This window comes from Pogona vitticeps, chromosome 1, assembly GCF_051106095.1.
Source record: "Pogona vitticeps strain Pit_001003342236 chromosome 1, PviZW2.1, whole genome shotgun sequence".
NCBI classification, from domain to species: domain Eukaryota; kingdom Metazoa; phylum Chordata; class Lepidosauria; order Squamata; family Agamidae; genus Pogona; species Pogona vitticeps.
In genome coordinates this window covers 206,838,222-206,865,991 of record NC_135783.1, presented here as the reverse complement: position 1 = coordinate 206,865,991, position 27,770 = coordinate 206,838,222, and the positions used below count along the sequence as shown (strand labels likewise).

General features: G+C 40.5%; 1 protein-coding gene across 1 annotated transcript in view; it reads right to left on the bottom strand.

Moving 5' to 3' along the window:
* The window catches only part of LOC110076881 (sodium channel protein type 2 subunit alpha), a 119,885-nt gene extending 96,408 nt beyond the window's left edge, over window positions 1–23,477 (bottom strand). The window contains 2 exon segments of the mRNA XM_078394671.1: window positions 22,331–22,422; window positions 23,164–23,477. The gene's annotated coding sequence lies outside the window, so the exon portion shown is untranslated.
* Window positions 23,478–27,770: the final 4,293 nt, after the last annotated feature.

Here is a 27,770-nt window from a genome sequence, read left to right as displayed (position 1 = left end):
TAATTCCACTTCTCTTTGTATTCCTCTTCTCCACATGCTCCCCGCCACTCTCTCTTTCTTTCTCTCCTTATCTTTTATAAAAGAGTCAAATTAAAAAATCGTGGCGGTCCTATGTGAACCCCATTTAGGTCAAAGCACAATCAGTGATGGCCTAAGACATTGTGGTGCCCGGAGCCACACACATACACAATCCCTATGCTCAGCACTTTAAAAGGGTCTGTGGCGCCATTAAGATATCAGCTGCTGTCTTCATCTATCAGGCCAGCGTGGACTATAGTTGCTGGCCTCATTCCGCTGCATGGCAGTGCCAGCCCTGGTCTTAACAGTCTGGGATTCCAATCCACCAGTTAAAGCTCAATGATGACTGCATTTTACCACATACCCCTGTCCAAATTCCACCAGCATAAACTGAGACCCTCTTTCTGCATCTGCCTTCCCGTACAGAGAGAGGGGCAACCCACATGTGGAATTTCACTCCTAGAGAGTTCCACTTGGTGCCAACATTGATGTCATTTCAGTGACTCTCAGAGCCTTTTTTTATTTCCTTGATAAAGTGGTTTGTTTTAATTGCTATTATGGGTTTGTTTTAAATGCTGGTTTTGTTCTCTTATTTTATAATGTATTTATTCATTTTCATTTAAACACATATTATTATAGTACATACTGCCTCAGAGATTTTACTGAAGTGTAACATGTGAGATTTCAAACAGCTACCGTATTTTTTGCTCCATAAGATGCACTTTTACCCCCCCCCCAAAAAAGTGAGGGGGGGAAGTCTGTGCGTCTTATGGAGCGAAGGCCGTGATTTCGCCCCCACTGGCCCCATGGGGGGGGAGCGTCGCAAGTGTCCAAGTGAGCCTTCCAGGACCCTTGCGACGCTCCCCCCACCCCACCCCCACAGGGCCAGCGTGGGCGAAATCGCCACCTTCTGGGAGTCTTTTGAGGCTTGGGAAGCTTCAGAAGAGTCGCAGAAGGTGGTTATTCGCCCCGTCTGACCCCTGGGGGGGGCAGGGTGAGTCTCTAAAGGGTCCTAGGGTGTAATCCAGGACCCTTTAGAGACTCATCCTGCACCCCCCGGAGGGTCAGAGGGGGCGAAATCACCACCTTCTGGGACTCTTTTGAGGCTCGGGAAGCTCCAGAAGAGTCCCAGAAGGTGGCAATTTTTTTAAATTTTATTATCTGCTGAACTAAAGCTTCAATATTATGTATGTTTAAGAAAGCATGCCAGTGGGTGATGATTAATGACTCCTTCTTTCTGGGAGGAGGTCACAAGTGGGGTACCCCAAGATTCAGTCCTGGGCATGGTGCTCTTCAATATTTTTTATTAATGACTTGGATGAGGGAGTGCAGGGAATGCTTGTCCAATTTAGAGATGGTACAAAATTGGGTGGAATAGCTAATACATTAGAAGACAGAAACAACATTCAAAATGACCTTGATAGGATGGAGCACTGAGCAGAAAAAAACAGAAAGAAATTCAACAGGGATAAGTGCAAATTACTGCACCTCGGAAAAGAAACCAATTGCACAGTTACAAGATGGGGGATACCTGGCTCAGCAAAATGATGAGTGAGAAAGATCTTGGAATTCTCGTAGATCACAAGCTAAATATGAGCCAACAATGTGATGTGGTTACAAAAAGCATTTGTATTTTAGGGTGGATTAATAGAAGTATAGTTTCCAAATCCCTCAAAGTGCTAATCCCCCTCTACAGGCACTGGTTAGGCCTCACATTGAGTATTGTGTCCAGTTCTGGACACAATACTTCAAGAAGGATGCTAAGAAATTGGAACAAGTTCAGAGGAGGGTGACAAGGATGATCAGGGGGCTAGAAGGCTGGAAACCAAGCCTTATGAGGAAAAGCTGAAAGAATGGTTGTTGTGGGTTTTTCGGGCTCTTTGGCCGTGTTCTGAAGGTTGTTCTTCTTAATGTTTTGCCAGTCTCTGCGGCCAGCATCTTCAGAGGACAGGACTCTGTGCTGAAAGAAATGGGCATGTTTACCCTTGAGAAAAGAAGGCTGAGGGGTGATATGATAGCACTTTTCAAATATTTGAAAGGCTGCCATACAGAGGAGGGACAGGATCTGTTCTCAGTCATCCTGGAAAGAAGGACACGCAACAATGGGCTCAAGTTAAAAGAAGCCAGATTTTGGTTGAATCTCAGGAAAAAAAGTCCTAACTGTTAGAACAGTATGACAGTGGAACCAGTTACCTTGGGAGTTGGTGAGTGTGGCAGCACTGGAGGCATTCAAGAAAAACTTGGATAATCACCTGGCAGATATACCGTATTTTTCGCTCCATAAGACGCATCTTTCCATAAGACGCTCCATTTTTTTAGGAGAAGAAAACAGGAAAATATAATCTGTTTTCTTCGCTCCATAAGATGCACAGACTTTCCACCCCCCTGTTTTGTGGGAGAAAAGTGCGTCTTATGGTGCAAAAAATACGGTACTTTGATTTTATTCCTGCATGGTCTTGTAGGCCCCTTTCAACTTCCCTTTTCTATGATTCTTTGATTCTACTCTGTTCAGTTACAATATGGATCTACATTCAGATTTTGAGGTAGAATACATGAGACTACATGAGATATTGTACACTACTTAATTCTTATAGATCTAAATACTATGAGATATGAATTATGAATCCTGCTAATAAATAACACTTAACATTTTTGTAGCATTTCTAATATATGAATGGGATGTAAAAAATAGTACAGTGGTGCCCCGCATAGCGACGATAATCCGTTCCGGAAAAATCGTTGCTATGTGGATTCATCGCTATACGGAACAAAAAAGCCCATAGGAATGCATTAAAACATGTTTAATGCGTTCCTATGGGCTAAAAACTCACCGTTATGCGAAAATCCTCCATACGGCCGCCATTTTCGCTGACCGGTAAGCGAGGAATGGGCGTGAAAACACAGCGGGCGGCCATTTTTTTTACCCGGCGGCCATTTTGGAACTGCCGATCAGCTGTTCTAAAAACATCACTATGCGAAAATCGGTAAGCGAAACAGCTTACTGATCATGGCAAAGCGATGTTTTACCATTTAAAACATCGCAATCCAATCGCTTTTGTGATCGCAAAAACTTAATTGCTATGTGGATTCGTTGTTAAACGGGGCGCCCATTATGCGGGGCACCACTGTATAGTTACAGGTGTGTGAGTATAAAGACAATTAATATACCAACAAATTGGGAAGCTCTCCTTCGAACTCTGAAAAGGCCCATTTTAAAATTCACATTTTAAAATAACTGTTCACCTATGATAAACATTAAAAAAATACCTGATCAGATGGTCAGATAATTCTCCACTGCTGTGAAGGCATTACAATCACACGGTCAGGTCATTTCTGTATAATATAGTGCCGTGACCACATCACTCCTGCATTACCTTTTGACCTCAAACAACTACTGGTTCAGAGGGCACAGGCCTTCCTACATACATTGTAGCCTTCACATGACATAGTTAAACAACACAACACTATGGAGGTTATACTTAGGATTCTCAAAGCTACACTATGGAAGACTGCACATCTGATTCTCACATAACATATCTTATGCGCAAACACAGCAGGAGTCCACTTCTTCCACATGAACTGATTATGCTCATTGTTGAAGGAAAAGGCCGACAACCCTCTCTATAATAATTTCCAATCATGCTGTAAAAACAGCAGAGGTTCACTTGGTCATTTCTAACAAGGACTGCAGTTGTTAACCCCTTCTTTCCCAAGAAACCAGTAGAACTCAAACACCTTCCTGTTCCTTCTTCAGCTTCATCTGCCCATATCCAGATAATGATCTTAAAATTTCATTATGGTTTATCATGAAGCAAAGAATGTGACTCCTTAGGAAGGTGCTCTTGAAGCGAGCAAAATACATGGACTATACTTCTTATAAAACTCTCTTAGTCACCTTAGGGCACCCAACAATCCCATAATCAAAATTCCATGTGTTTTACCTAAATCTACTTTACACTTAATCCACTTTACAACACAGCTCTCTCTCTATCCCTTTCAAAAGGTCCAAATTCTATCCATCCGTGGCTCTTCCAAAACTACAACTATGGAAGGTACTGAGTTTATCCAAGTAGAGTGGAGCCATATGCCTGAAGAAGTGGACTTGATCCATGAAAGCTCACATTAAAATAGAACAGTTAGTCTTTACGATGCCACAGGGTTTTTGTCTTTTATAAATTTTATTTTTAATTTTGTTCTTTTTTTTCCCTTTGGAGTTTGCCTGATATGCATCCACCATACCAGAACTGTATTGCTGTAAGGCTGCCATTCGGAGGCATTCTCTTCCGTGTACTCTGTAGCAATAATTTCTAAAGTAGCAGAATTAATATGATGACTCAGAACTTCTTCAAGAAATAGTTTCATCATAACACTGACTAGGGTACCACACAACTGCCTCCTCCAAGAACACCAAGAGACAACATATAAGCACACAACAAACTTCATGATGGCTGTAACACTAGTTCAGATTGTGCTTCTATCTTCATATGAACTGAGATAACCAGAAAACAACAATTTCCCCACATACTTTCAGCCATCCACTGTCTCAGAAACAATAATGATATCATAAATAAGACCAAATCTACACAGAAATATTACAGGGACCTTAATAAGGTATCTGTTATCACAAGTACACAAACCAGGGCGCCCCAGGCATCCCGTAGTCTCAGTCACATACACTAACATATTTGGGGTACCTGGCAATATGGACTCCATCCTCAGACCATATGCAACCAACACTTATTGTTTGTACCACTGACTTCTCGGGCAACCCACTCTGCCAAAGAATACAATTCCCCCTACCACAAAAGATTATGTTAAGGCACTTGACTCTACAATGTCCCATAAAAATGGACTACATGCCATCGGGAACATCATTCGAGGCATATTTACAATAGATGTAGGCACAAAGCTGTGCCGCTTAATGCACACCTACAATTATCTTAGATCTGGATGTTGGGTTCTACAATATGTCACTATCTTTATGGCTAACCTGGAACAACACTTTCACATGCCATCTTCTCGTGACACACTGATGACATCTGTATCATCTGGCTTTATGGAAAAGAGTTGCTTGAGTAGCTTCACCCACGTGCAGCCTGAATGTTGAGAGCCTACACAAAGGTTCACTTGTGACTACCAACGTGCAATTTATATAATGGACATTTAAATACTACTTCAACTGAAAAACCTACCAGCTTCCACACATAAGTGCATACTTTGGCCATCTACCCAGAACACACTACTGGTGGTGAAGAGAAGGAAGAAATCAACTTCATACAGGACAGAATCAGAAAGTGAAAAAACATCGCTTGTTCTCAACAGCTGCTCCCAGCTGGAACCACTCAAATATATCATCTTTGAGCTCTAGTCCATCTTTGATAATGGGAATCTCAGAGAATCCTCTGATGCTTGAAGCAGTCAAGAGTTTTCAGAGAATGCTTCTGCATCCTGAAAGTGATACTCGCGTGTAACAAAAGGCCACACACATAACAAGGATATAAACATAGGGTGCAGACACTGTAACAAATCCAGGTAACTCTGTTCCCATATTTATTCTTGCAACACTCTGACAAGAAACAATGAAAAGCCCTCCCCAACCTGGTGCACTCCAAATAATGAGGACTACCACAACTGCCATGATTCCTTATGATTGATCATATTAGCTACCCTGTTCCTCCAAAAATAAGACCTAAACTGAAAAATAAGCCCTAGTATTGTTTTTCAGGATGCTCGTAATATAACCCCTACCCCAAAAATAAGCCCCATTGAAGTGAAACTCTGCACTCCACCCTTGTGGAGCAACGAGAAGATGACATGACAGTATTTGAATAAATACTCATTATGCAGCAACCGGGATTGACTCAGTCTCGTCCGTGTGGACCAGAGGGATCCATACTTTCCCCTCCCACCACCACCTCGACAAGCAAGTGTGTTCCCAAAACAAGACAAAAACCACCAAGTCCTGCGGTGGAAGGTGCTTGAGGCCAGTTTGTGCTGGGGCCCTTAACGCCAACATCACCGCCATGACGACCACTCCCCCATCCCTGGAGAGAGTCACAAGAACTTCAGGCCGGAATTTGGGGTCTGGAGAGTTATGGCGACGTTTCAGAAGACGATTACGTGACTGTATTTGAATACATGGAGATTGTTGTACATGAAAAAATAAAACATCCCCTGAAAATAAAGCCTAATGTGTTTTTGGAGCAAAAATTAATATAAGACCCAGTCTTCTTTTTGGGGGGGAAACAGAGTAGGAGTGAAAAAAGTTGCAGTCCAAAAAAATCTATAGGGTATCAAGTTGGGAGGAAACTGTAATAATCTCACATACAATTTCAGAAATACATTCACTTCTTCATCTTACCACCTTCTCTCAACAATGCTCTTTCGCAGGCTACACAGGACAAACAGGACAAACTCTAAGCAAAATCATAAAAGAACATAAATCTGACATCAGACAAAGCAGTGCTAAACCAGTAAATGGAAGTACACTTCAACCTTTTGGGACCATCTTGTTACTGACATAATGTGACCACCCTGCACCAAAGTAAATTCAAATTGATGTTAGAGTGAACACTGATGAATTGCAATTAACCAAGAGGCACTGCTTTACTACAACAGTCTTCGATCAAAATTTCTTATCCTATTATGTGTATTGATTGGCTTAAATACAGCCAAGATGTTTGTGTTATCAACAAACTCTTTTATTTGTAGCCAATGTTAGTAATGTAATTGTTACTGTCAGTAATTTCGACAGCAGACCAAATTGTCTACATTTCCTCCAAATGGGTGTACCATATATAAGAGTAATCTTAATTGATTAGATAGGTGGGATATAAATAAATAAATAAATAAATAAATAAATAAATAAATAAATAAATAAATAAATAAATAAATAAATAAATAAATAAATAAATAAATAAATAAATAAATAAATAAATAAATAAATAAATAAATGGTATGGCGGAAATTCAAATATATGTACCATATATATATATGGTATGAAGGCATGAAGGAAATTCAAAAGTTTAGTCATATTATTTATACTGTATAAACTTTTGAATTTCCTTCATGCATCTGGTGAAGCAGACTGTTTACACAAAAATAAATTATTCTTGGCTTGTTTTAATTCTAGATAAAGTGGTATGGGCAACCAAACAGTGGCAGTCAATGTGTCACCACATTTGGATGACACATTTCAAAAATCACATCATGGTAAACATGAATTCACTATGAGTGGGATTCTAGTTACACGTTTCAGTTATCTAAACCAGAATGAAGTTCAGGTCTTAATCAAGAAATTTTTATTGTTATCACAGTTCAACAAGCACTATGCTGTGATATCTGTGATGTCCTTTGGCCAAAATCCAAATCACATGGGTGCCTGACCATCAGGATGAGAATCCTTGCCCTAGCTGCAGCTGTCTCTGGTACTCCCAAAAACAGAGTCTGCGGGATTTCCCAGCAGGGTTTTAAGGTGCATATGTCACCAGCAGATGAAGGAGGATCATCACACTCTATGTTCCACTGACAGAAGCAATTCAACCTGAAGAAGTACACAAAAGGCAACTTTTTAAAATGAGAAACCTACATGTTCATATTTCAACGCTTCTACACCAAACCATCCCTTATAATCTAAACAAAACCCAGAACACTATTGTTTCTCTAACAACAACACAGGTACAGTGGTGCCCCGCTTAACAATTACCCCATATAACGACGAATCCACTTCACAACGATGCTTTTGCGATCACAAAACAATGTTTGAATGGGGTTCCTCGCTTAGCGACGATCGGTTCCCTGCTTCGGGAACCGATTTTTCGCTTTACGATGATTTCCCAACAGCTGATCGTCGGGTTTTAAAATGCCCCCCCACTGTTTTTAGGACTGATTTTTCGCTCTACAGGCACCAGAAAATGGCCGCCCTATGGAGGATCTTTGCAGGACAATTAGGTATTTCGCCCATTGGAATGCATTAACTGGTTTTTAATGCGTTTCAATGGGTTTTTTTAAAATTTCATTTGACGACGATTTCGCTCTACAGTGACTTCGCTGGAACGAATTAATGTCATCAAGCGAGGCACCACTGTATATGCAAAGATGACATATTTACACAAACAGAAGCCTGCAAGCCTAAGTGTACTTATTCTGAAATAAGTTTCATGAAACACAGTGAGACTCACTATTTGACAAAGCCAGATGATACCACTGTTGACACAACTTATTCTGGTGATGACACTTTATAACCAACTAAGTTCTACATTCCTAGTGTGGTGCAGTGGATAGGGTGACAAAGTAGAACTCTGGAGAACAGTTCTCGAATTCCTGCTCAGCCACAGAAACAAACTGGGTGGGTAGAACTGGTAAAACCACTCCTTTAAAAAGTGTGCTGCTTATATACTGCCCCATAGCACTGAAAGCACTCTCTGGGTGGTTTACAAGTTAACTATGCAGGCCACACATCCCCCCCCCCCCCCCGCGGACAAGTTGGGTGATCATTTTATCAAACTCAGAAGGATGGAAGGCCGAGTCAACCTTGATTGAACCCTGGGTTGTGAGCATATTTTTGGCTGCAGTACAGCAGTTTAACCAGTGCGCAATGAGGCCTCACTTAAATATCTCACTTACCCTGAAAGCCCTATGATGGTCACTACACATTGGTTCCAACCTGACAGCACATAACACACACACAAGATCTAGAAGCCAGTGTTTCATCAACTTAGCAATTTGCTTTTCTGAGACAAGTTCTGAGTACTTAACAAGGCAAATCACTGATTAAAAGGATGAAAATAATTGCCTCAGTTCTGACTCCCACACTCACCTCAGATGTTAAGCAATGTGCAATTCTTTTTTTCTTGTTTTATTTAAAAAAGAACCAGCAGTAACTAGAACATGTGTTCACATTCTACACTACAGAAGTTGAAATAACTTTATTTAAACTTAAAGAAGTCTGTTCATGAAAACAGATGTGGAATAGGTCCAAAGAAAGTATTCATATTGTCCAGGCTAGGTAATTTCTGGCTATCCAGATGACACTGAACCGTAATTTCCATCACCCCTCACACTGGCTTTGCCAGCTAGGGTGCTTGGGAGTTGAAGTTCAACAAAATTTCTTCTCCACCTGTTTGAGTCCACAACCATTTTATACAAACCATGATGAAAAGTCAGTTTTAATGGTCAAAAGTCAGTTTTAATGGTCAAAATTCTATTAGTTATGCCTGCTGACACAATTGCTGTATTGGCACAATTGCTGTATATCTTAGTGATGAATTGCAGTAAATTAAGAAGTCAGTGCAAACATTTGCCCACTCAGTGTGCAAGTGCAAATGCCTACTCTAATTTCTTAACCTGCAGCAGTTTGTCACCAAGATTTATACCAATTGTCTTCAACCGGTGTAACAACATAATAGGATTTTGGCCATTTTTTTACACTGTTGTAGACTCTTAACACGTGTCCTTCCATGGGCATGGTGTAACCAATCCATGTTTGATGTTATAATATATGACAGTGGAATACAAATTAAACTCAGACCTTACAGCTGAAGCAGGAAAATAGAACTGTGTTTGCATTTTTGCAAGACTCTGTTAATATTTCCAAAGAGTCTCTAAGATCTAACGAAACAGACAAGAAATCCCCCACCTTCCAGTTTTTATCCCATGGGCTTGGATTGTTTGGATGTAGCCTACTTTTACCTTCAAGGCGGCTCTAGCAAAAAAAGTCTGGATTTTTAATATTCGAAGTTAATAAAAATATGTATCTGTTATCAAACTCATCACCCAACCCATTTTTTTTTTTTTGGCTATTTATTTAGAACATTTTAAAAGCATTTCTGCTCTGCTCTTCAGCTGATAAAGGCTTTCAAAGCACCTAACAAAAATAAGTATACTATCAGAACAACACACTAATACTGATACCTAAGAACACTGGTAGGGTATTCAAACAGCTGTTTCACTTTCTGATGCCCAACCCCAACCTGTGTCAAAATATTTTTGCCTCCAAAGTAGGGGAGGGAGGAAGTACAACAAAACGCTTGTTGTGATATTTGAGCCACAGGAAGCGTTCCTATCCATCCATGGTGATCATACATTTTTGACTTCTCAAATAAGTCATATAGCAGCAATCTAGCATCACAAATGGTTGAAAGGAAACCCGATCCCTTACCAGCATAAGTAACGTGGCACAGTTAAGTCTTTATCAAACACCCCTCCCTCTTGTTATCTGCTGATTATAGTTTTAAGATCTGAATACCTCCTCTCTGAGCATCTTGGGAGCAAGGTGGGAAATTACTGAGGGGAGTGGCAAGGTAAAAAGAAAAAAAATGAGGAGCAGAGAGTAATAGCAATTCAAACATTATGTGTCAATTTGGGGAAAAGTCAACAAGTGGAATCTCTTAGAATGTGTAACAATAAATACTTACGCTGTTATGGGCTGCCAAGTTGTTTCCAACTTACAGCAACCTAAGAGTTTTTGAGGTAAGAGAAATGTTCAAGGAGTAGTTTATCATTGTCTCCTCCCAATGCATTTTCCACATCGACCCACAGACTCTTCACACTGTTGTATTTCCAATCACCATGCATGGGTGTGAAAGCTGGACAGTTAAGAAAGCAGACAGGAAAAAAGATCGATTTGCTTGAAATGTGATTCTAGAGGAGAGCTTTGCAGATAGCCTCGACTGGCAGAAAGACCAATAAATGAGTCCTAGATCAAATTAATCCTGAATTAATCTTTGGAGGCAAAAATATAGACAGTAAAGCTGTCCTACTTGGGACACATCATGAGAAGGCAGCATCCTCTGGAAAAGACGACGACGCTGGGAAAAGTTGAAAGCGGCAGGAAAAAAGGAAGACCTACTATGAGATGGACTGACTCCACAAAGGAAGTCACAGGCTTGAGTTTGCAAGAACTGATCAGGGCGGTTGAGAACAGGACAATCTGGAAATCATTCATTCATGGAATTTACCATACGCTGGAGGTGATTTGATGGCACATAACAACAAATGTGTTTTCATGGCAGAGTAGGGATTTGAAACCAGGTATTCTGAGGCCACAATATAGCGTAATGGTTCTGAAATCTGAAACATAGGCTGAAATTCAGTTGTAAACTGAAATTACAGTTGACCCATTGAATCAGTGAGGATTTGGCGAGTCATCCCCTCTGTACGTTCCACTGAAATCAATGGGGCCTACTCTAGTTGTAAATTACCACTGGACTTCAGCCATTATGAAACTGAGTCCCCTGCTGAGAACTACACTGGCGCCTCACTTAACGATTGCCCCGCATTACAACAAAATCGCTGTACGACGATCTTTTTGCGATAGCAATTGTGATCACAAAACAATGGTCTAAATAGGGTTTTTTCGCTTTGCGATGATCGGTTCCCTGTTTCGGGAACCGATTCTTCACAAAATGATTTTTTTAAACAGCTGATTGGCGGTTTCAAAATGGCCGCCGGGTGCTTAAAATGGCTCCCTGCTGTGTTTAGGGACGGATTCCTTGCTATACAGGCAGCAAAAATGGCCACCATATGGAGGATCTTCGCTGGACCGTGAGTTTTTACCCATTGGAACGCATTGAACAGGTTTCAATGTGTTTCAATGGGGTTTTAAATTTCATTTTACGATATTTTCGCTTAACGGTGATTTTCCTGGAATGGATTATTGTCATTAAGCGAGGCATCACGGTACAAGCCACAGAAGAATTATACAAGAGTAAATGTGGTCAACTAGATCTTAGGGAATTATTTCAGATATATTCACATTTGTCTCTTAATCTAGACTAGCTATGCACCAGGGAAATGCTCATTTAAACTAGATGAGCCACTGAGCATTTACAATCTTTTGCACTAGATGCTGATGACCCTAACAAAGTTATTCTTACAGCTAAGATTCAACAGTACAGCTGGTTTTCCATCAACAGAATGGATAGAAATTTGGCTTTTGATAGGATAGGATAGGATAGGATAGGATAGGATAGGATAGGATAGGATAGGATAGGATAGGATAGGATAGGATAGGATATATAGGGTGCCGATGCTCCACATGTTCCCTGTAGATGTGTTCCCAGAGGTAAGATACTCAACCATAGTGAGAAACAAGCTTGTCCACACAGAGATGGAATCAAGATATGGCTCTCATGTGTACAGCACTGTAAACCACAAGAGAGTGTATCATCACTGGGGGTGTGGACAGCAGATGTGACCTTTTCCCCTTCCAAATTCAGCAAATCATAGAAATCATAGAAATCATAGAAAAGTGAAGTTGGAAGGGGCCTAACAAGGCCATCAAGTCCAACCCCCCTGCTCAACGCAGGAATACAATAAAAGTATATCTGCCAGGTGATTATCTAAGTTTTTCTTGAATGTCTCTGGTGTTGCAGCAGTCACCAATTCCCAAGGTAACTGGCTCCACTGTTGTACTGCTCTAACAGGAAATTTTTCCTGAGATTCAACCGAAATCAGGTTCCTTTAACTTGAGCCCATTGTTGTGTGTCCTTCACTCCTGGATGATCAAGAACAGATCCTGTCCCTCATCTGTATGACAGCCTTTCAAATATATGAAAAGTGCTATTATATCACCCCACAATCTTCTTTTCTCAAGGCTAAACATGCCCAATTCTTTCAGCTTTTCCTCATAAGGCTTTGTTTCCAGCCCCCTGATCATCCTTGTCACCCTCCTCTGAACTTGTTCCAATTTCTTAGCATCTTTCTTGAAATGTGGTGGCTAGAACTGGACACAACACTGGTTAGGTGAGGCCTAAACAGTGCCTGTAGAGGGGGATTAGCACCTTGCGGGATTTGGAAACTATACTTCTATTAATGCACCCTAAAATAGCATTTGCCTTTTTTGTAGCCACATCACACTGTTGGCTCATATTTAGCTTGTGATCTACGAGAATTCCAAGATCTTTCTCACTCATCGTTTTGCTGAGCCAGGTATTCCCCATCTTGTAACTGTGCCACTGGTTTCTTTTCCGAGGTGTAGTAGTTTGCATTTATCCCTGTTGAATTTCTTTCTGTTTTTTCTTTTCTGCTCAGTGCTCCATCCTATCAAGGTCATTTTGAATTTTGTTTCTGTCTTCTAGGGTATTAGCTATTCCACCCAATTTTGTTATCATTTGCAAATTTGACAAGCATTCCCTGCACTCCCTCATTCAAGTCATTAACAAAAATATTGAAGAGCACCATGCTCAGGACAGAGTCTTGGGATACCCCAAGTTAGAGAACGACCCATTAATCATCACCCTCTGAGTACGATTTTGTAGCCAATTGTGTATCCACCTGACAATTGCTCTATCCAACCCACACTTAGTTAGCTTGCTGATCAGAATATCATGGGACACTTTGTCAAAAGCTTTGCTGAAGTCAAGATATAGTACATCTACAGAATTCCTTCTGTCTATCAGGGAGGTTACCTGATCAAAAAAGGAAATCAAATTAGTTTGGCATCATTTGTTCTTGACAAATTCATGTCAGCTTCTAGTTATTACTGCATTGTTTTCTAGGTAGGTGTTTGCACAATGACCGCTTTACAATCTGTTGCAGAATTTTGCCTTGATTGATGTCAGGCTGACTGGCCTGTAGTTCCCAGGTTTCTCCTTTTTTGCCCTTTTTGAAGATAGGGACACCATTGGCCCTCCTCCAATCCTCCGGCACCTCCCCTGTTTCCCATGATTTCAAGAAAATAATGGATAGCAGTTCTGAGAGTTCTTCAGCCAGTTCCTTCAGTACTCTTGAATGCAGTTCATCCAGCCTTGGAGATTTTAGCTCGTTCAAGGTGGTAAGGTATTCCTTGACTATTTATCTATCTCCAGCTGCAATCCTGTTCCCCCACTTGCACTTCCAATTTTTTGGAATTTCATAGTCTCTCTTATGGGAAAAGACTGAACTGAAATAGGAATTGAGCACCTCTGCCTTTTCTTTGTTCTCTGTTATCATTTTTCCATCTCCATTGCAGAGCTGCGCCACTATGTATTTTGTTTGTCTTTTGCTACTCACATAGCTGAATAAATCTTTATTGCTTTAAGTGTCTCTAGCTAACCTCAGCTCATTTTCAGCTTTTGTCCTCCTAATGCCATCCCTGCATTTCCTTGCTACTTGCCTGTACTCATCCTTGGTGGCCTGGCCTTCTTTCCAGTTCCTGTACATGTCTTTTTTTGTTTTTAGGTCCTCCCTGAGCTTTTTCTGAAGCCACACTGGCCTTTTTTGCCACCTCCTACCTTTTTTTCTTGTTGGAATTGTTTGTAGTTGTGCCTTTAGAATTTCTTTTTTTAGAAGCTCCCACCCTTCTTGGACTCCTTTTTTTGTTGGGATCTCCTGCCATGGGACCTTATCTTTGTTCTGAGATTATTAAAATTGGCTTTTTTAAAATCCAGAAGTGTGTGGCTACACTCTGCTTTCATTTCCTTTAAAATCAAGAATTCTAGAAGGACATGGTCACTCTCGCCTAGAGTTCCCCTTACTGCCATTTCCCCCACCAAGTCATCTCTGTTGGTCAGAATCAAGGATAGGAAATCCTCTACTTTCTTTCTCCACCTTTTGTAGGAGAAAATTATCAGCCACATAAGCCAGGAATTTCTTGGAAGGGCCATACTTAGTAGAATTTCCCTCCCAACATATATCTGGATAATTTAAATCTCCCATCACTACTACATCGTGTCTCTTTGAAAACCTTGCAATTTGCTTGTCAAAAGTTTCATCTGCTTCCTCTTTTTGATTGAGTAGCCGGTAGTAGACTCCAACTACCAAGTTCCTTTTGTTTTTTGCCCCAAGCAGATTGATTGAGATGCTCTCAATGGGACAGCCAATCTCCTCCTCCTGTATTTCTGTGCAGAAATGCATAATTTTGACATATACTGCCACTCCCCTTTTTTATTCTCTCTGTTCTTTTTGATTAGTTTATATCCCTCAATTGCTGTATTCAAGTCATGGGAGTCATCCCAACAAGTTTCAGTAATTCCTATCAAGTCATAGTTACCCTCCTGAATTAAAATTTCCAGTTCTCGTTTGTTTCCCATACTCCTGGCATTCATACACAGACACCGGAGGTTGTGTGATCTGTGGCCTGTTTGTCTCTGTACATTTTTTATATTATTATGATTATTATTGCGATTATTATTAATATTATTGTTGCCCTTTTGATCAGTTTGGTCCATTCCTCTTATTGTGTGTAAGGCTTCATCTACCCTTAACTCTGTGCTTGCGTCTCCCTTCCCCCTCCAATTCAGTTTAAAGCCCTCCTGATGAAGTTCTTCATGCGGTGGGTAAACACGTTCTTCCCAGTCCTTGTTAGATTCAAGCCATCTCTTGCTAGCAGTCTGTCTTCTGTGAAGCTTAGCCCATGGTCCCAAAAAACTAATCCCTCTCATCAACATCACCTTCATAGCCAGTCATTCACCCAGTGGATCTTCCTTTCTATTTTGATTTCTCTTCTGAGCACTGGTAGGATGGATGAAAAAAACTATCTGGGCCCCCAAATCCTTGAGCTTCCTTCCCAGAGCTTCAAAGTCAGACATGATTTCTTGGTAGCTCCTCTTGGCTGTGTCATTTGTTCCCATGTGGAGAAGAAGAAAGAGATATGTATCTATAGGTTTTATGAGTGATGGCAAGCCTTCCATCACATCCTTTATCCATCCTCCAGAGAGATAGCATACCTGGCGATTCCATGGATCCTCCTGGCACGTTTCAGTCTCAATTCCACATAGTGGAATATGAGAGCAATTCAAAAAGGACTATGACCTATTGTTGGTTCCCATCTCTCAGTAGTTTGTATTGAACTATCATATCATGAGCAGGACATATTGAACAAGAAGCACTTCCATATCAGTTCATTCATATAAGCCAATTTAGGAAGAACAAGGGTTAAGCTGTATGTTACAGATAGAAAATAGGATAAAGGCAGCACATACATATTTTAAATAAACAGAGTAAAATTAAATAAGAAACTCAGCACAAACTAAAACTAAATTAGCATTCCAGAGACACAATCAGAGATATGCTTCCTACCTTCCCCAGCAAGCATATTTTAAAAAAAGCCATGGTTACTTCTTGATGATGGATCATAAAACAAAGAAGCAAAAGACAGGTGTAAAACTCCTGTTATGACAATCAGACATCTTTCAGCACTGAAAAAAAATCCCTGTCCTGATAATGTGCTTTCTGTAATGGAAAGCTTGACTCATAGTTCCACTAGTTTTAACAAATGTGCGCTTAAGTCATACCACTGAAGGCTATGGAAGACTCATTACTTGCTGGTAACAGCCCATGGAACAGAAGTGATACAATGCTACTAATTAATTGGTCCTTGGTCTTGTTCCCTCACCCTAAAGAGTATTTTATCCTGAGCTCTGCCTCCCACCTTATGCCAAGCTACATCGCTCCCTGCTCCCTGGAATCACAATGGAAAGATTGATTACAATATCTATGCTCTTAAGACAGAGCAAAGCACATTCCAGTAGCAGGTGTTCATGAGAAAAGTGAACTGTCTTCCCCACACCTCCATGAATGTAGGACCCAGGAAACATTTAGGAAGGACTACATGGGTAAATATATATGCAGAAGACATAGAGCCTTGTTTCCTTACAGTATACTGTACTCACCAAACAACCTATCCACAAAATTTTAAAAAAGTAATATTTCAATCATTACACTGGGCTGGATGGTAATATATTTTCAAATTGTCTTTCATGAACAAATGCTTCTTAAATATCACTTCCAGGTCAATTAAGATGGTTGCCATTTACAGCTATGTGCCAGGCTTTACCACAGGGCCGATGGGAACAAACAGCTCAGGCATCACAGATAATCCTCCAATGGTATTTTCTAAGTTGCATTGTGGTTGACGAACCCCTTTCTTGGTTCTGATACAACAGGAAATAGAGATGTGTCGTTTCCTGTTGGTTAGAACACAGCCTGCCCATTGCTCAGAGCTGTGAAAGGCTTTTGCAGGACACAAAAAGTGTGACCAAACTCCGGGAGGCAGTGGAAGACAGGAGGGCCTCACGTGCTCTGGTCCATGGGGTCACAAAGAGTCAGACACGACTTAACAACTAAACAACAACAATCACAAAAAGATTCACATCCTTTCCTAGTACCCTTCTTAATATGCACTATTAAGTTACAAATACACTCCGAACAAATCTTTGCATCATCCAAACACATTTACATCCATCATATCAATAGATGTATAAACACTTCTTCTGTGACATACAACAGGCAAATGTACATGTTTCTATTTAGAAAGAAGCCCTATTGAACTCAGGTTGATGATTCCAACTTAACAACACGTAACATACGACAATAGGCCCTCTGGATATTGCACTCTCTCTTCCTCTAATTGGACTAAACCTAATTGTTAGTCTCAAGCAGAGTACATGTACTGAATCGATGAGGAGATCTGAAGAAAATGTTTATATACAAGTGTGACTGATTCAATAGGTCCACTCTTACCGAGGACTCAATACTGAACATACGCCATATTAGCTAATTCCAGTTAAATCTATATTGTACTCAAAGAAGTCATTTTCTAATGTACTAAAAAGCAAGCTTATGCACTAGATTTTATTTGTTTAAAATTGGCAGGGGCATTTTCACTCATTTTGTTCTACTGAAGAAAAACCACTACATAACACTCATGTTCAGCGTTGAATCTGAAAGCCATTTTTTTACCTGCTGGCCCTTGTTTGCAAGAGTATCAATCTCTAAAGTCATACAGAAGTAACAGGCAAAAACAGAGGAGTATGTTTATCATAAAATGACACCAGCAAAGTGATGCTTGACAAGCCTGAAGCACATGCATATCTGAAACTTTTGTACTAGCGATTACACCAGGGGTAGGGCAGGATGCAACCAGTGTGCTGCAGTGGAGAGTGGTGGACTAGGATTCAGGATACCTGGGGTCAAATCCTCATTTAGCTATGGAAAAATCACCAGGGAGAGGGGATGATACTGATAAAACTACTCCTTAAATACCTATCAGGATTACTGTAAGGCGATCCCAGCTTGACAGAGGGAAGACAATAAACCCACATAACTTTCACACATGGCCCCTCCAGATATTGCACTTTCTCTTCTATCGGCCTTAGTCAATATAACTTATGATTTGGGATGGTAGGAGTTGTAATCCAATAACATTTGAAGGGCCTTATGGTCTACATGGCAACTCTATCTATTCACAACTCTAAATGATACAATGGACAGTACTCTACTGCCAGTCCCAACTAGACTAGACTCATTGACTCAATAAGATTTACATATGCATTGACATACCATGGCATAATTGATTGAAATGATTTTACTTTCTTACTGAGACTAGCATTAGGATACTGACTTTATTTTGCATTTATGGTAGTGATGCCTCATTACAACACCACAGAGGTCAACCCAGAAGCAGACAGTCTGAGATGAAGTGAGTGATATTCTGTTAGAGTTCTGTCATCTATTCATTTACAGTACTTGAACACAAATAGCACCAATTTCCAGAGTAGCTTCTTGACATATAACTGTTTCTATGGGATATCCACCCTCTGAGATATGGAAAGGAAGTGAATTCACCACTTCTGAGAGCAGCTCCATATCAACTGTGGCCACAGAATCTCAGGCTTCAATATGTTGAACACTGAAATATAATAGATATTTCTTCTACAAACCACTGGCTTACATACTGTAGCTCTTGTACTGTTAATACACATGCAATGGGAATACACATACCTAAAACCAAGTGATGCTGTTTCTAATGGAGAAGCTATCTTTTGGCTTTGCTACTCCTCCTACATTCTACTTCCAGAACAGCTGATGCAGGAAGGGATGACAAACAGCTTCTTTGCAAAGGTATCTATAACTGCTAAGGAACTGGAGATGGGGAGAGGGTGTAACAGCAGCAGGAAAGGTAAAGACCGCTGCAATTCTACAAAGCTCTATGGGAACAAGCACCACTGAATTCAATGGGACCTCTTTGGGGCACTCATTCAAAACAGGCATTGTGTTTGGGATGAAACAAATTTTGGGTGAAACAAAATCTACCCTTCAAGAAATTTTTGAAATAGTGAGATCACACAATGAAGAGGCAAAAATATTCATGAAGCAGTTGAAGAACTATAGTCAACAGAAGATAAGGAATAATGAACAAGGAAATGATGTATGATGGATGATGTAATCAAAAGAGGGGTTGGAGGAAATTAGAGGAGAAAACCTAGGAGATTTCATTCTAACACTGGAGCCAAGGAGAGTTTTAGGTGTGCTAAGGGAAGATAAGGGGAGAGACTCAGCAGGTCTAATTAAAAACAGCCTGGAAAATCTATTGGAGACAGATCAAATACCTGTATGCAAAATGTTCCCAGGTGACACCAGGCATGGCAGAATTTTTAGAGAGATAGAAAGAAGAATTGGGAAAAGACAAATAAAAGAAGAAGTTACTTAGAAAGATGAAAAAGAAAAAAATATTAAGGTGGCCTTCAACGTTGAAAACATGTATATACTTAACTTCTGGAATTGTAAGGGGGCATATCCTATATATTAGAAAAGAGAATTAAACTGAAACAAGGGATCACTAGTCAGGATAAAGGCATAACATGGTGGTTCTTAAGGTAAATTGAAGCTAGATATAAGGATGAGGTAGAAGAGATAGTACTTAATGAACATACATTAGATATGATATTGACATAGACATGATAGAAAATGTAGAGATAGAAATGGTTAAACAATTATATAAATAAAATCTGTATAAGACGCTTTAAAGAACATCTATTATGTGTTAGGAACCTATTCAGTTATTTCTGGTATAAAATACAAAGTTCGTTGGTTAAATCACCTAAAAATTATATAAATTTGAAACCAGAATTACTTTTATTAGGTATGCTATTAGAAGATTTTGAGAACATTGTATACTATGACAGCAATATTATGATAGTAGACAATATTATACACTAAAATACACACATGAATGATTTAAACGTTTAAAAAATGTATGGATTTTGAAGGGACATCTAAGACACCAAGATGCAAAAAACAAATAACTATAAGTAACCCATGCAACATGATGTTTAACAAGCATGAACTGAATGTAGATAGATTGAAAAACTAATAAAATGTGTTTTTTTTAAAAAGACAGGCGCTGTCACCAAAATATCAGCTGCAGTCTCTTCATCATTGTACCATAATGATGTCTCACATGTGAGGGAACTGGTTGCTCTGTGCTGGAGTGAAGGCTATAAACCCACAAAAACTCCTGGTGGGGGAGAAACACTGACTCGTACATGCTTGAGACATAAAGAAATCAATGGAGGCAAACCTGTGACTCCACAAGCAGTTTTCAGGGTAAACCCTTTCTTTCCTTCTGTGTCAACCACTTGTGACTCTTCCCACAATCCCTGACTATGTGCAAGTGGCCATCGGCATCTGGGAGAATTCTCTCCCCTGGCAAAATGACACTCTCACTGGCCGCGGAAGGGGATAATAGGGCATTGCTCAAATTCAGATGGTCTTATAAAGGAGCTAAACCACTTCCTTGTTTCTTAGGAAAGGCGAATAATTGTTTCTGAACAAATTCAACATTAAGTCCTCTTATGTTAGAGTGTTTCCAGTTTCACTGCTTCTCATATTCAACTTTGTTGACTGGTGTTTTATTTGTAACAATAATATTTTAATCTGTGTTCATATTTTATGCTTGATTTACTGTTAGCGACCTTGAGAGTCACATGGATTGTAAAGGAGGGTAAATACATGCATATACACTATACAGAAATGTAGGCCTATCCACTAACCAGATAATTTGTCAAATTCACATGTTTTCACTTCATGTTCAGCTCTTAAGTCTACAACAATGTACAAGAAAGTTTGTATCATTCCCTTTCTTCCCAATATACCTAACTGTAGGAGGATGAATAATAAAATTCTCCTTGCTATGCTGCTGGATATTACAGATCACAGGTTTACTATATAGTTATATGCATACCATGGGAAATCATAAATGAATACATGGTTGCTTGGGTTAAATGCAGTTTCAGGTTCTGAGATAACACTTTCTTTACTGTTCAGCCCTCTCCCCCTTGTGTCCACACACAGCAAGGTTATTTTCCCATCACTGCCCTTTGTATTGGGACTGGCCTCTCCCACCATTCTTTACGGGTAGACCAAATATCACACTACTATGTTTGAACCAGAACTTACAGATCTATCACAAAATATGTTTGGGCCATGCCCTGAGCTGATCATCTGGATAAACCCTAATGACTCTAATTATCGTAGGAGTTATAATCCTCACTCAGGATAAGAATCTGACAGAGAGCAGGCATAGTTAATTAGCAATGGATTCCCATCACTGATCCATGTTGCTTATGACACATCATCTCATTCTTGCCCTTGGCTTTAAAAAAAAAAGCCAGGACATTTTGTATATTAAAGGCAGCTCACACACTCACACACCTAACACAGAAAGAAAGGCCATAGCCTCTATGTCTCTCCTCCATAGTAACTGCCCCTAAACCAACCCCAGATATCAGTTTATAACAGGCAGATGGATGAAGTGTAAGCATAACCTTAGGTGCATTAAGAGAAGAGATGGATGAAGCACCACAAAGCAGCATTGACTTCATAACACAAGCAAGCTGGAAGGCAGATTGACTGAGAGAAAATTAACATTCCTGAGGCTGCTATTTGTCATGCTCCACAAGATACAGTGATCCAAGTCAAGCAAAATATGTTGGTCAGCATAAACGAGAGCAACAATCTTTACATCTTTAAATATTGTTGACTTAACCAAGGATCCATAATCTCTCATTATTTAGTAAAGCTAGGAAAAATCTATAGGTATATATACTGTATACATCCCACTAAAGGTTGTTGCATGTTTTACAAATCTCAGATTCACTAATTATCATGGCCCTATTTTCTTTGAGAATTAAGCTCAGAAGTTACTCTTCCAATACCTACAGTGTAGGCCATCATTCAGGAAGCTCCTGGTGCTTATACAGGATACCACAAAATTTTGACAGCAGTGTGTAGCACAAGTTTATTGCAAACCTGACATAAAGGGAACAAGAATTTCTATATTTCTATAACCTTACTGGAGCTGGGGGCGGGAAATAAAACAAGACATTTCTGTGTAACTTGCAAGCCCACACATTTCAGTGTTGACTGACTGATTTGATACCATTAGCAAGCTGGGCCAATCCACACACTTTCCAGAATCAAAGATGTGTTACTTAGCTACAACAAATAAAATTATTAATATTGTCAAAGGAGATAGATTAATAGATATTCCTGTAGGGAACAATCCAAATAATTGTGATGGCCTGCCTTACATATGCCTAATATGCCTTACGTGAAAGGGAAGCTCATTTCATGGATTCAAATGGGGCCTTGTTTTATCATCACTCATCTGGATGCCATGTTCATCTGGATGCCTCACCAAACCTGTCTTACCAACAGAAAAATAATAACAGATACAAGGCATATTATTGTTATATTCTAGAAACGTAAGTTGATTCCTCTTTCAAAACCAGTCATATATGTTTTAACAATATCTCATCTGTACCATTTTTAAAAATGGTACAGATGAGATATTGTTAAAACATATATACAGTAATTGCAGAAACACAGACACACCATAGCAAAAGCAGATTTTTTTTAAACCACCAAGGGAAGAGTAGTACATCTTCCTTCCCCTTAGATGCAGCATGACCTCCACCGAAAGTCTAAAACACGGCCTCTGACTTTATTTATCATCCCATTTTACAGTTTGATCCAGTCTGTGTGGAAGAGGATTGGCAAAAAGGTCATATTTACAATCCTAGGCCCACGGTGAGATTTTAGAATACAAGCCCCTGCATGTCTGTTCAAAAGAAATCCCAGGAAATTCAGCTGGGCTTTTTTGCAGGCAAGTGCACTGAGGAGTGTAGCATTGAACAGGTAGGGAGGAAAAGAAAAGGAAAACATACCAATAAGAGGGAGGGAGGACCACAAAACCACCCACCAGCCCAGCATCACTATAATTGGGCAATTCGAAATGGCTTTAAATCCCCCCCCCCAGTCTTCTTTCCGTGTATCTGCGCCTCCATCAAAGGGGGAACATCGGATCCCCTCTTTTCTGGGAAGATTTCGAGGTTGCTAAGAGCCCGGTCGTCGTCTCTAGGAGGAAATGGCTTGCCAGCTTACCTGATAGCAAGGGAGGGACAAATCACAGCACAGCATCCATCCAGCAGGATCGGGCAAAGCTCTTTCCTCCGGCAACCAGGGTCCAGGTTTCCTGACCACAACGCTTTGCAGCTGTCTCTTCACTCCGATCCCTGAATTCTCAGTGGGGAAGAAGAAGGGGGGGGGGAGAAATAAAGGGGGGAAAAAAACCCCACACAGAGACCTTTCCAGAAACCTCGTTGCTCCTGCCTCCGCTTCCTGTTCTCAGCCTCACTCTATGGTACCCAACATATATCAGAAAACAGCTCATTAGGAGGTGGGGAGGGAGAGAGAGAGAAAAGGAGAAAGTGTATGTGTTGGGGGGGGGGGGGAGAGAGAGGCAGCACCTAACATGGCAGCTCCACCTACTGGTAAAGAGCACGAATAGAGGAGAAGAACCGGTTTTTAAAAGCCTGGTATCTGAACCAACAGCTTCATAGCTGTGTTCCCTCCCGGCAAACCCAGGCGGGCACACTCACACGACTGCAAAGGGAACACGACGAGAGAGATGCTGGAGAGTCCCTCCTAAAAGAGAGATGGGCTGCAACTACAGCTCTCTCACCCCAGGCTCCCTCCACCTTTTCTCGACTTGCCCTTGCCCGTGAGATGGCTTCTCTGCTTCGGAAACAGACAGTAAAACAGGGGAACAGGAAACTAGGCCGCACGTGCCGGAGCAGCCTCGCTGGGTGTTGGTGTTGCCCCCCATTTCTTTGAGGGTTGTGTTTCCATCGCCCGGATCCAGCCCTGATTATGGGCAGACTATTCTCTTTGCCTCATCCGCTTATTTAGTTTTGCATCATGGATGCAAATGCTTCTTCATATACTTGCTAATGTAATTCTTTAATGAAAGAATTTAACTTTGCGAAGTCCTCTCTGAAGTGGCTTGTAGGATGGAACATAATGCAGTACGCAAAATACATCCAATATATTAAAAAGAGGGTTAAAAAAACAAACAATCACAACAACACCGGTCATGAAGGCCAAGCCAGTACAATTATACAGAGATAACAAACTCCCAACACCGGCAATCAGCTAAAAGCTTTCTGGAGCAGCCATGTGTTGGCCAGACGCCTGAAATAATAAAATGTCAAGGTCTGGCAAATCTCCTCAGGGAGGGCATTTCACTTAGTGCTGGGACTGTACTTCACACTTAAGTAGATGAGGAAGCTCTTCTTTCTTGGCAGAGGGAGCCCTGGTTGAGGCTTAGAAGAGCATCTAGTATTGCCGCGACTGGGCTAAGCCTGGAACTCCCTCCTCATTTAATGAAAAATCCTTTTGTGCTCCTGGCTTGCCTTTGAAAGACTAAGAAAGTCTGTCTGGAGAATGTATTTTATTGGATGTGTCTTGTTTTCATCAGCTGTACTACCGTTTTGTCCTGATCTTTTCTTTTCTTGAAGAGAACATTTATTGGTGTATAGACTGGCTATTTTCACTACTTCTTTGTTCTCCTCACAGCCCCATGTCCCCTGAAGAGCTGCTTCAACAGATTGCTTTTGTTCCCCAGACCAGAGCCCTCTAAATTGTGTTTTAGACTACAACTCACAGAATCCCCCAGAAGCTATGGCCATTGGCCATATTGACAGAGCGAATGTGGGATCTGTAGTCCAAAAAAGTAACTTTTCCAAGTTTTACTTTCTATTTATGGGAGGTGGCACTGAGGAAAGCGGGGAAAGGCAGTCAGCCCAAATCATCTCACTCATGCACAAGGGATACTCTGGACCCCACCCATTGTCTTTCTTACTGCTTTATTTTGGTTTGTTTCCATATCACATTAACCCTCTTGGGCATTTTATTTTATAGAAAGGCAGAATCAAAATGCTTTTGTAACTAAGTACATAAAATAGTTACAAGTGATAATTTAAGGTTGTATAAACGGGGAAAGAGCTGCAGGAAAGAGAGTTTATTAGATGAAGAACCTGGGGAATTGGATGTAACACAACATAATTGTTTAAAGCTGTCACATCCCAAGTAAGAATAACTGTGATGAAGTCCAGCCTCAAGGGAGAAAGGACGGAGAAGAAATAAAATATGAGATTTCTTCATCTCTCCTGTGTTGTAGAGTTCAAGGATACGAGGAACCATGGTTCATTGCTGCATTGCCTGTTAAGCCCACTCAGCCCTTAGCAACAGCCATGTAGCCTCCAATAGATGAGGGATGGAGAATATGTGTTCTTCCAGATGTTGTTAGACAGAAACTGCTACCATCCCTCATTACCAGTGATGTGCTGGCTAGGCCTGATACAAGGTCAACAATAGTTCTATTGGATTAACCTGCCTGCAGATTATCCTTTTAGATTTTTACAACAGTCATGCAGAGTAAACAGAAGGTTTGTGGAGGAACAATTACCATAGATAGTTCCATAAGTCTTCTCTTCTGAGAGTTTCATCACTTTCAATAAAATTTAGCAATTTGCCTAAAATGGCTGCCCAACTAGGACTTTCAACCCTAGTGAAAAAAAAGGACCAAGAATGTTTATCAGTAAGTCTCCTGTTCCAAATCCATCTCAAGCACAAACCGACAGGTGAAAGTAAACAGCTCTCTCTTAGATAAGCTCCTGTTGCTAGTGAGCAAAACACATGGCATAGCCCATTTTGGTTACCCCCCTTAACTTATTTTTCCCCTGCTATGAAAACAATATTGGAAAATGGTAGGGAAAAATAGAGGGCTTCAAAGTGAACACCTATGGATACACTCTCTTGTATCAGATTCTATGAAGCAGGCAGGGCAGCTGAACAATAAAATCATTCCCAGCCATAAGCATAGCATGATCACCGTAAGAGATGAAAGCAGTGCACATTAACAGCAGACATGAATGAACACTGCCTGCATAAATAGAAAAGAACCTATGAAAAGCATTGGGCTTCGATACTCTACCCTCTGCTTTCTTCCTACCATACCAGATGAGTAAACCAGAATTCATATTTAGCAGATTCTGGAGTTGTCGTGATGTGTTAATCATCAGCCATGGTTTAAAACAGGGATGGGTAAAACATTGACTGCATTTAGCCCCCCCCCCCCCCCCCGGCCATTTTTAAGCCTCCTCAGGTATGCCTGAAAATTGCACTGCTGAATTTCAGTGGCAAACCAGGAAGTGACTTGAATAACTTTAAAACACCGTTTAAAAATAACCTGTACTCAGTTTCTAAACCAGCAGGCAACAGATCTTGATTGTTTACAGGCTTATTTATCAAATGGCAATTTACTTTAAACTACATTTCTAGTTTCATACATGATAATAAACCAGGAATCTGTTGAAATAAGATTCTGGCTAATTTCTATTGGTGGTCACAATAAGAATATCAGGAGAGAGTATATGAGTCCAGCACTTTTAACAGGCTATTCCCTCTCTCCAGATCCTGAACCTGAGGCTCCAATACTTTGGCCATCTCATGAGAAGAGAAAACTCCCTGGAAAAGACCCTGATGTTAGGAAAGTGTGAAGGCAAGAGGAGAAGGGGATGACAGAGGATGAGATGGTTGGACAGTGTCACTGAAGCTGCCAATATGAATTTGACCCACCTCCTGGAGGCAGTGGAAGACAGGAGGGCCTGGCATGCTCTAGTCCATGGGGTCACGAAGAGTCAGACATGACTTAACAACTAAACAACAATAATTCCCTCTCTCAAACATGTAGCGCTAAAGCAGTGGTTCCCAACCTTTTTTGAGTCACAACCCCCCCTTTTTATAATAGCCAAATAACCTGTTACCAGCTCCACCATATTTGCATAAAAAGGCATTTTTAATGGAGCAAATTCATCCCTTCTCAGAAAATAGAGGCTTCTTTCTCCCCCAAAGAGCCTGTTTTGCATATATACACATACATGCTAACTTTAATATCTGGCTTCAGAATAAAACATTTAATAAGGGCTACAGCCCATATAAGGGGACCCCTGACCCCCTTGGGGGTTGCAACCTCCACGTTGGGAAACAGTGTTATAGACGGCCTCAAGGTAGCTTACAAAAGATGTAAACACACAAAAGTAAAAACAATTATAAATGTAAAAATCACATTATGAAAAGCAATTTATACCAATTATCAATATGCAAACATTATGATTAAACAAGTTAAAACACATTTTTAAAAGATGAAAGATCAATTCATCTTAAAATCCTCTCCTCAGCAGTTTACATATTAAAAGCCCTCCTGAAAAGGAAGGTCTTTGTTTGCCTCTAGACAGACAAGAGGGAGATGGCCAGCCTCATCTCCAGTGGGAAGGAGTTCCAAAGCCTGTGTATGTATTGTTTGCAATTTGGAAATTCAGTCTTTGTAAAGTTTATTGTGTTTGCTGTATTCATTGAGAAAATGTAGTGTTTGTTTAGAAAATAGAACTGATAGAATGGTATGCTAATGTTTTGCCCATCAAAATGGAAGAAATGGAAAGAAAAGGGCTTTGGCAGAAATACTGGACCATAGTCCAACTAGTAACTCATCTAACTTTGATCCATTTGTTCTCATGTATCTGGGAGGCAGGTAATTTCAGACTTACTTCTTTAAAACTCACTATTCGTCAGACGCTTTTGTGGACTCTGGCCCACTTCTTCAGATGCAGGAAACAGGCTCACGTTCTCAAAAGCTTATGCCAGATAAA